The 10,640-nt window shown below is 42.5% G+C and overlaps 1 non-coding gene across 1 annotated transcript; it reads left to right on the top strand.

Moving 5' to 3' along the window:
- Positions 1 to 8,083: 8,083 nt before the first annotated feature.
- On the top strand, positions 8,084 to 8,221 carry LOC119937279. The gene has a single exon (XR_005453965.1). It is a non-coding gene; the product is annotated as a small nucleolar RNA SNORA7 (small nucleolar RNA).
- The last annotated feature ends 2,419 nt before the right edge of the window (positions 8,222 to 10,640 follow it).

The following is a 10,640-nucleotide window of genomic DNA, read 5'->3' as shown; positions in this document are numbered from 1 at the left end:
AAAATAATTTTAAAAAGAGGTGATTCTGTTGGTCAAAAAGAAGCAACATCCTAGAAGATTTGGTGAGAAATATCAGCTCCCTAGGGAGATGCACTATTGTCCTTATCTCCAGTTGTCACAAAGATTTCCCATTTCTGTGTTCAGCATATAAATTTGGAATTCTAGGAAAGGGAAAAAATATTATTTACCTGCAAGAGGGCCCAAGAAAAGGATGGAAAGGAAATCTAAGAAATGATCCCCAAAAGGCAGAGGGTTTAGTGTAGGTCTTCCTTCTTTACCCAGCCTTGAATAATTTGGAAGTAGAGATGAACTGTACAAATATGAGATGGGATAAGACTATGGGAAAGCACGTCTGCCTGAGAACTCAGAACAACTTCACACCTTTGTTCAAGGACAGATCCAGGGAGAAACAGAGACCCGAAAAGTTTCAGCTCTGTCCCAGAACCCTCCAGTCAATGAATCAATGGTATTTATTGAGCATGTTCTGTGTTCACTCCTCTAGTACTAAACTTCTCACTGTGCCTCCATCTCTCCTATCTCACCATTGACCCCTAGCCAACGTCCTGTCTCAAATCCAACAGACAATTACGCTCCCCGTCTTCAAAGCCTTATTGAAGATACATCTTCTCCAAGAGGCCTTCCCAAACTAAGCCCTCCCTTTCTTCTTCTCCCACTCCCTTCTGCATCACGCTGACTTGCTCCATTGGTTCTTCCCCCCACCCAGCCCCACAGCACTTATAATTACAATAATGGTATTTGTAAAGTGCTTACTATGAGCCAAGCACTGTTCTAAGAACTTGCGGCAGCGGGGTGGGGATACAAGGTAATCAGGTTGTCCCAGGTAGGGCTCACAGTCTTAATCCCCATTTTACAGAGCAGGTAACTGAGGCACAGAGAACTTAAGTGACTTGCCCAAAGTCACACAGCTGAACTGTGGCAGGGCCAGAACTAGAACCCATAACCTCTGACCCCCAAGCCCGTGCTCTTTTCACTGAGCCACATTGCTTATGGTAATTAATTTATTGTATTGATATCTGTCTCGCCCCTTCTAGATTGTAAGCTAGCTGTGGGCAGGGACTGTGTCTGTTTACTGTTGTATTGTACTCTCTCAAGCACTTAGTACAGTGCTTTGCACACAGTAAGCACTCAATAAATATGACTGAATGAATGAATGTTCTATTAAGTGGTTGGGAAAGAACAAAGTAGAGATACTAATTCGGAAACTTTCTGTCTTGGGTCTTTATGCTATATTGAAGAGAAAAGTGCTTAGTACAGTACTCTACATAGTAAGCACTCAATAAATAGCACAGATTTGATTGAAAAGCTAGAAGTATGTCAACCAGTAATATGGGAAAGGAACTTCCAAAAGCACAGCTGCTCTCATTGCCCAGCCCCACCCTTTACTGTCCACTGGGGTGTTGTAGAAACAGTGCTTAAGGGGAGAATGCTAAGTTACATTACTCCTGCCCTGTGCAAACCCCTTCCCTATTTAATAATAATAATGATGGCATTTGTTAAGCGCTTACTATGTGCCAAGCACTGTTCTAAGTGCTGACTTGCACCACCACTATGGCACACTCAGTCAATCAATTAATTCTATTTATTGAGTGCCTACTGTGTGCCAAGCACTGTACTAAGCGCTTGGGAGAGTACAACGCAACAATACAACACATTCCCTACCCACAGCGGGCTTACATTTCCACATTCATTCATTCAATCGTATTTATTGAGTGCTCACTGTGTGCAGAGCACTGTACGAAGTGCTTGGGAAGTACAGATAGGCAACATATAGAGATGGTCCCTACCAACAATGGGCTCACAATCTAGAAGATAAATAGTCCTCCTTTCTTAACTCCCAGTTTAGTAACTATCCAGCTACCAGCTGAAAGATAGCAATGACTGGTTCCAGCACTTGTCATATCCTGCCTTCTTTCTGACCTCCCTGCCTCCTGTCGCTCTTCAGTTTATGCTTCAGTCTGCTGCATTGATCATTTTCCTAAAAAAACACTTTGCACATTGCTCCAATCCTCAAAAACTTCCAATTGTTGCCCATCCATCCCTAGGCAGACAGAAACTCCTTGGCATTGGCTTTAAGGCACTCAAGCAGCTCCCTGCTCCTCCCTAACCTGGCTAATCTCCCATTATAACCTAGCTCACATACTTAACTCTTCTACTGCCAATTTACTTACTGTGCCTCAATCTTGTCTCTTTCAGTGTCGACCCCTTGCTCACTTAGGGGGTACAGATCCAAGTGTGTAGGCGAAAAAGAAGGAAGGGTGTGTAGGGGAAATGGGGGCCTAGTCAGGAAAGGCTACTCTCTAGTGCTGCATGAACTACCCTGATTTTAACTGGCTGGTTAACTTAACATTCCCTTTGTTAGGTTAAGCGATCAAGAGCACAGCTGGGTTCATTTACATCTACAGATATGAGATTATTATTTTAAAAATCGCTCTTCCCCCTTCCGTGCATTGTGAATCTGGGCAAGTCACAACTTCTCTGTATGTCAGTTCCCTCGTCTGTAAAATGGGGATTAAGACCGTGAGCCCTATGTGGGATAAGGACTGTGTCCAACCTGATTATCTTGTAGTTACCCAAGTGCTTAGAACAGTGCCTGGCACATAGTATTCACGTGGCTCAGTGGAAAGAGCCTGGGCTTTGGAGTCAGAGGTTATGTGGTCAAATCCCGACTCTGCCAACTGTCAGCTGCGTGACTTTGGGCAAGTCACAACTTCTCTATGCCTCAGTTCCCTCATCTGTAAAATGGGGATGAAGACTGTGAGCCCCCCGTGGGACAACCTGATCACCTTGTTACCTCCCCAGCGCTTAAAACTTCACTTGTACATATCTATTCTATTTATTTTATTTTGTTAGTATGTTTGATTTTGTTCTTTGTCTCCCCCTTCTAGACTGTGAGCCCACTGTCTCTATATGTTGCCAACTTGCACTTCCCAAGCGCTTAGTACAGTGCTCTGCACAAGCGCTCAATAAATATGATTGATTGATTAGAACAGTGCTTTGCACATAGTAAGCACTTAAATGGCATTATTATTATTATTATTATTATTCACTTTACATCTCTGTACCTCAGTTACCTCATGTATAAAATGGGGATTGAGACTATGAACCACACATGGGACAGGGACTGTGTCCAACCTGATTTGCTTGCATCCACCCCAGAGCTTAATACATTGTCTGGCACATAGTAAGAGCTTAGCAAATACCATAATTATTACTACTAACAAACACCATAACAATAACAATTACTATTATCCTCCCTTTGGCCTGGAACTCCCTCTCCCTTCATATCTGATAGACCACCACTCTCCCCATCTTCAAAGCCTTACTAAAATCATCTCCTTCCCCTCCCCACAGCACTTGTATATATTTATTACTCTATTTTACTTGCACATATTTATTATCTAATTATTTTGTTAATGATATGCATATAGCCATAATTCTATTTGTTCTGATGATTTTGACACCTGTCTACATGTTTTGTTGTCTGTCTCCCCTTTCTAGACTGTGAGCCCGTTGTTGGGTAGGGACCGTCTCTACGTGTTGCCGACTTGTACTTTCCAAGTGCTTAGTACACTGCTCTGCACACAATAAGTGCTCAATAAATACGATTGAATGAATGAAGCCTTCCCTAACCTCTAATTTTCTCATCCTTTCCACTCTCTTTTTTACATTGTTTCTGCATTTGAGTCTGTTCACCTGAAGCCTTAGACATCCCTTAATACCTCAGCATTTAGGCACATATCCTGATAGTTCTCTGTAATTTATTTTAATGTCTGCCCCTTCCATGGTATAACACTCCCAAGCATTTGGTTCAGTTATCTGCACACTGGAAACACTTGTCTCTGTGTGACCTTGGGCAAGTCACTTAACTTCTTTGTCCCTCTGTTACCTCATCTGTAAAATGAGGATTAAGACTGTGAGCACTTTGAGGAAAAGGGACTGTGTCTAACATGATTGATAATAATAATAATAATAATGATGGATTTTGTTAAGCACTTACTATGTGCCAAGCACTGTTCTAAGCACTGGGGTGGATATAAGGTAATCAGATTGCCCCACATGGGGCTCACAGTCAATCCCCGTTTTACATATGAGCTAACTGAGGCACAGAGAAATTAAGTGACTTGCCCAAAGTCACACAGCTGACAAGTGGTGGAGCTGGGATTAGAACCCACGACCTCTGACTCCTAAACTAAGCCATGCTGATTAACTTGTATCTACCCCACTGCTTAGTACAGTGCCTGGCATATAGTACGTGCTTAACAAATATCTTTAAAAAAGACTTTCAATGAAGCATGAAAGGGGTTCCTATGATTTTCCAATTACAAGTTTCCAGTGCATGCAGGTGGAAGAAGCAGTCAGGGTTTCAGCTGGGAAGCGACAAGGATGAGGTCCTCAAAGAAATGAAGTTCCATCATTTTGTATCTTGGCCACTGGATCAAGACTTCCTTCTGTTAAACTCATGTGGAACTGATATTTAGTAGCTTCCCCAGATTTAAAAAAAAATGTACAAGAAACTTCTATAAAGTGTTCTAAGTCCCAGAAAGGGTGGCTAAACATGAAGTCCTATCATTAAAAGGCAAACTGTTTATTCATGACCTTGGCTCAAGCTAACTAGCCTGCATAGAAATACAGCATGAAGAAAACCTGACAGAATACTCTAAATATAGGATTCATACCCATCCTAAAGAGGTACCTTTGGTTCTCAAATCTTTACTCCGAGAGGTGTCATGTTCATTCATTCATTCATTCAATTGTATTTATTGAGCGCTTATCGTGTGCAGAGCACTGTACTAAGCACTTGGGAAGTACAAGTTGGCAACATATAGAGACGGTCCCTACCCAACAGTGGGCTCACAGTCTAGAAGGGGGAGACAGAGAACAAAACAAAACATATTAACAAAATAATAGAATAAATATGTACAAATAAAATAGAGTAATAAATATGTACAAACATATATACATATATACAGGTGCTGTGGGGAGGGGAAGGAGCTCAGTCTGGGAATGAATGAATGAATGAATGAATGAATGAATATACACCAGACATAATACACTTGAGTCATCTAATACTCAATGCAAGCTTGTAGCTCCCTTGCTTAGCCTTTCGCCCCGGTTGAATTTCATCCTGTGTTTAATGGTTCATTTATCAAACTTGTAGATGAAGAAAGCACAGAGTCACACTCCACCCAAAACCTAAATCAAGGCAAATTTGTCCCTCACTGCTTCCAAGAAACTATTCGGTCAACAGCTGCTAATGAAAACCATTTTAGAACACTAAGTGAAATATCCTCATTTACAAAGGGCCCCTCGGATGAAAAAGGTCTCGTCGAATAAAAATTCAATTCCCTTGGAGATGCTCCCTGCCTCACCATGGATTTGTTTGCAGTGAGAGAGACAGTCAACTCCGTAGGGTGATTCCCAGTTCTCCCATAATTGCGTATATGGTCGGCTCAAATTTCAACAGCCTCTGGACGGTGGGCAACTTTAGGGCCAACTGGGCATCCAGAGGAGTTGGTTTAAGGGCTTCTTGCTAGCTGAGTCTTCTTTTTATAATTTTTTTTTACTAAAACATTTTAGCCACAATTCACTTGAGCCTACCTAGTCTCCATTCTTTGTGCGCTAGGTCAAATTCCAATTGCAAGATTTGAGATGTGTACTAATTTTGTGCTCGATAAAGCACCAGAAATGTTACATAATAATGGAAAATTGTCACAGTCTGACATTTCTTGGGAGGAAGATAAGCTTAAAGTCCCTCAAATATGCTTCCTGTCAAAGAGACCTAGCTTTGATGTAGAACGGCGGTATCTTTCTTTGAAATGATTTTTTTTTTACACATAACACAAGTCATTATGAAACATGTCTAAAAATGTGCTGATGTATAGTGTTCATTAGGTCAGGCTGGGCCTGTGAGAGTTTCGCAGAGGGCACTAGAGATTCTAATCAAACATCTAAGCGGTTTCAGAAAACCGACACCACACTGAGCAAAAGAATGATATATAGCAGTAAAATAGTGTGAAGTCTTTTAAATTGCTTTTGGGGAAACTTACTAAATTTGGAGTTATAATAAACTTTCTGCCGAACAGACATCGGTGTACCTCATATGATTCAAAATATGTAATAATACCCAAAGTCCTTTATTTGTACCTCAATAAATGATTTTTACAGCTTTAAAGTTATGCCACTATTGTTGCTTCTTGCCATTTACATTCTTCATATGTTCAAAAAACACCTAAATCTTGACTAATTCTGAAGGATTGCTCAAAAAAAGAAGTCTACCGATGTCTACCTCTCTTGGTACTGATCTTCCAGAAAGAGTGAGGAAACTAATCTATGATTGTGAGATATGCAGCCCTATCATTTTCCTACACATTCATCAAATGAGGTGCAAAATAAAAAGAATAATGAGCAATGAAGTCTAAGTACACGTTCCATAATTGCATATTCACAGTAAGCGTTCAATAAATACGATTGAATGAATATTCCCAGTGTAAGATTTCAAAGCTTATGCACCAACACCTCAGAAGGGGCAGAAAGAGATCATTAATGATAATAATAATAATGTCGGTATTTGTTAAGCATTTACTATGTGCCAAGCACTGTTCTAAGTGCTGAGGTAGATACAAAGTAATCAGGTTGCCCACATACGGCTCACAGTCTGGCTTAGTGGAAAGAGCGTGGGCTTGGGTGTCAGAGGATCTTGGTTCTAATCCTGCCTCCACTACTTGTCAGCTGTGTGACCTTGGGCAAGTGACTTAACTTCTCTGTGCCTCAGTTACCTCATCTGTAAAATGAGGATTAAAAGTGTGAACCCCACAAGGGACAACCTGATTACCCTGTATCTACCCCAGCACTTAGAACAGTGCTTGGCACATAGTGAGCGCTTAACAAATAACATAATTATAATTATAGAGAAGCAGTGTGGCTCAGTGGAAAGTGCATGGGCTTTGGAGTCAGGGGTCATGGGTTTAAAGCCTGGCTCCACCAATTGTCAGCTGTGTGACTTTGGGCGAGTCACTTAACTTCTCTGGGCCTCAGTTACCTCATCTGTAAAATGGGGATTAAGACTGTGAGCCCCCCGTGGGACAACCTGATCACCTTGTAACCTTCCCAGCGCTTAGAACAGTGTTTTGCACATAGTAAGCGCTTAATAAATGCCATCATTATTATTCATCCACATTTTACAGATGAGGTAACAGGCACAGAGGAGTTAAGTGACTTGCCCAAGGTCACACAGCTGACAAGTGGGATTAGAATCCAATGGAAATGGAACAGAGATGAGAGGTAAGGGGAGATCGAACTGTAGAACTGCTGGAATCCATCCATTAAGATTTTCTTAGAGGACAATGCAACTTTGAATGGGGAGTTAAATGAAGCATTCCAGATGGGTGCCAGTGGAATGTCTAGAATCCATAAAACTGACTCTTAGTCTGGGGTGAACAAAGCTAAAATACTTAGAAAATCAAGTTTCCACAGAAATTACAGCAGGAATACTTTTAAGTGCTGCATATAAGTGGGAAGATGCATTTTACAGTTTCAGACAGTTCTCTTATTAGATTGTTATCCCCCTGAGGGCAGGGTATTACAATATTCTCCCAGATGCTTAATATAATACTCTGCAAACAATCAATCAGTGGTAATTACAGACTGCTTTCTGTGTGCAAAGCTGTGTCTAAATAAGTGGAACTCTAGTGTAGTGGTTATCAGTCTGTTTTACATACATAAGGTCCTGGGTTCAAGCCCCAGGGGAGCCAGGAATTTATTCATTATTTTCAGAAATTAATTTATCCTGTTTACTTGTTGTGATGTCTGTCTCCCCCCTTCTAGATGTGTAAGCCCATTGTGGGCAGGGATTATCTCTCTCTATTGCTGCACTGTACTTTCCAAGCGTTTAGTACAGTGCTCTGCACACAGTAAGAACTCAATAAATATGATTGAATGAATGAATGAGCACTTGGGAGGAGTACAGTACCACCATGTTAGTTGACACATCACCTGCCAAAAAGTCTAGAGCAGGAGGCAGACATTAAATATAAATAAATTATGAATATGTACATAGGTTCTATTCCTCTCAGGGTCACACCTGGGGAGTTTCCAGTACTCTACCAGTCTTGGCTATGGGAGGGAGAGTCAAGCAGAGGCATACCCATTCCATTCTTAGCTTGGGCAGTGGCTAGCAAGTAGAAGATAATCTGCTACAAGTCAAAACTCACCCGTTCAGGGCAGCAGCAACAAGGAAGAGAATCGAGGGTGGAGACTAGAGTTTACTGTACGGAAGGCATCAATGGTAAACCAATTCCGTATTTTTACCAAGAAACTTCTATGAGTATAGTACCAGAATGATTGCAGATGGAGAGTGGGACGTTCTGGAGATATGTGTCTGTGGTGTTGCTATGGGTCAGAAACAACTCGACGGCATAAGACAAGACATAAGTTCTGTGGAGCTGAGGGTGGAGTGAATATAAAGTGCTTAAAGAGTGAAGATTCAATTCTATAGGTGAGGTAGAAGGGAGAGGGAGTTAGGGGAAACTGGGCTTAGTCTAGGAAGGTCTCTTGGAAGAAATGGGATTTTAGCAGGGTTTGGGGGGACAGAGGTGGTGTTACTAGTAAAATGATTTGATTTGATTTTTAATGATATTTGTAACTGTTTACTATTTGCCTAGCACCATACTAGGCACTGGGGTAAATACAAGATAATCAGGTCGGATACAATCCTTGCCCCCACATAGGGCTCACAGTCTTAAGTCCCGTTTCACAGATGAGGTAAGTGAGAAACAGACAAGCTAAGTGACTTGCCCAAGGTCACATAGCAGACACGTGACACAGTCGAGAACAGAACCCAGGTCCACTGACTCTCAGGTCTGTGCTCTTTCCACTAGGCTGTGCTGCCTCTGGGGCATTTAATGAGTGTCTATTGTGATTAAAGCACTGTACTTAGGTGAGAATCAGACACTACATGGCTCCCAGGAGGCTCAATGAAAATAAGGGGAGGATAAGAACTGGGGACAGATATATAAGGATAGAGGAAACAAGAAATATGCAAAAACAATGGATAAGATGTTGACAGAGGAATACAAAAAATAAACACAAAAAAGCCACAGTAGGATACTGTGATGAGAGGAGCAGAGTTTCAGTCACAATAGTCACAGCCTCCCCAACGTTCTCCATTCTGTAAAGACCTCATGTTGCTGAAGCTTATGTTCTTCCCACTGGTGCAGTCCAGGTTGGAAGCAAGGCCCCAGTAGGGACAGCGAGGATGCCCATTCATTCATTCATTCAATCGTATTTATTGAGCACTTACTGTGTGCAGAGCACTGTACTAAGCGCTTGGGAAGTACAAGTTGGCAACATATAGAGACGGTCCGTACCCAACAGTGGGCTCACACTCTAGAAGGGGGAGACAGAGAACAAAACATATTAACAAAATAAAATGAGTAGAATAAAAATGTACAAGTAAAATAAATAGAGTAATAAATACGTACAAACATATATACAGGTGCTGTGGGGAAGGGAAGGAGGTAAGGCGGGGGGCATGGAGAGGGAGAGGAGGGGGAGAGGAAGGAGGGGGCTCAGTTTGGGAAGGCCTCCTGGAGGAGGTGAGCTCTCAGTAGGGCCTTGAAGGGAGGAAGAGAGCTAGCTTGGCAGATGTGTGGAGGGAGGGCATTCCAGGCCAGGGGGATGACGTGGGCCGGAGGTCGACGGCGGGACAGGCAAGAACGAGGCACGGTGAGGAGACTAGCGGCCGAGGAGTGGAGGGCGTGGGCTGAGCTGTAGAAGGAGAGAAAGGAGATGAGGTAGGAGGGGGCGAGGTGATGGACAGCCTTGAAGGGTGAGGAGTTTTTGCCTGATGCATAGGTTGATTGGTAGCCACTGGAGATTTTTAAGGAGGGGAGTAACATGCCCAGAGCATTTCTGGACAAAGACAATCTGGGCAGCGGCGTGAAGTATGGATTGGAGTGGGGAGAGACAGGAGGACGGGAGATTGGAGAGGAGGCTGATACAGTAATCCAGACGGGATAGGATGAGAGCTTGAACGAGCAGGGTAGTGGTTTGGATGGAGAGGAATGGGCAGATCTTGGCAACGTTGCGGATGTAACATTGTAACAATGTTGCCCAGTGATGTAACTTTATGGAGACCAAAGGAGCTGGAGAACAAGGGCATACTTCACATAGGTCCAAACAAGGAAATTAGCCAGGTACAGACAGGAAAGAGGAAAAAGGGAAAAAGAGGAGAAATTTCCCTACTCTTTCACCTTTTGTAACTGGCATTTTCAGGACTGAGACCTTTGTCACTGCCAATATTTTCTCCATTGGCAGTGTTTTACTGAACAATAGTGAACCACCTAAGAGAGCAGTATGCAAATACTCCTTTATGGTTTCTTCCACGGGCTCAACCCAAAAAGGGAGTTTCATGGGAATCAGTGTTCCCCAGGTCCAAATTTCTGGCTGCCGTGGGGCAGAATATAGGTTGTAAATTATTTCTACCCTGTATCATTATGGTACCGACTTCGAACATGGCATTTCCTGAGGTGAGATCATTAATTGCCCAGAAAAAATGATGTCACTTGTAGCCCATGGGCTGGGCAAATGTGGAATTGATATCACAACTCTGCAAGTCTGCT

The sequence above is a fragment of the Tachyglossus aculeatus genome, chromosome 1, assembly GCF_015852505.1.
Source record: "Tachyglossus aculeatus isolate mTacAcu1 chromosome 1, mTacAcu1.pri, whole genome shotgun sequence".
Lineage (NCBI taxonomy): Eukaryota > Metazoa > Chordata > Mammalia > Monotremata > Tachyglossidae > Tachyglossus > Tachyglossus aculeatus.
The sequence above is the reverse complement of the archived record's forward strand: the minus strand, read 5'-3'. Positions and strand labels throughout refer to the sequence as shown.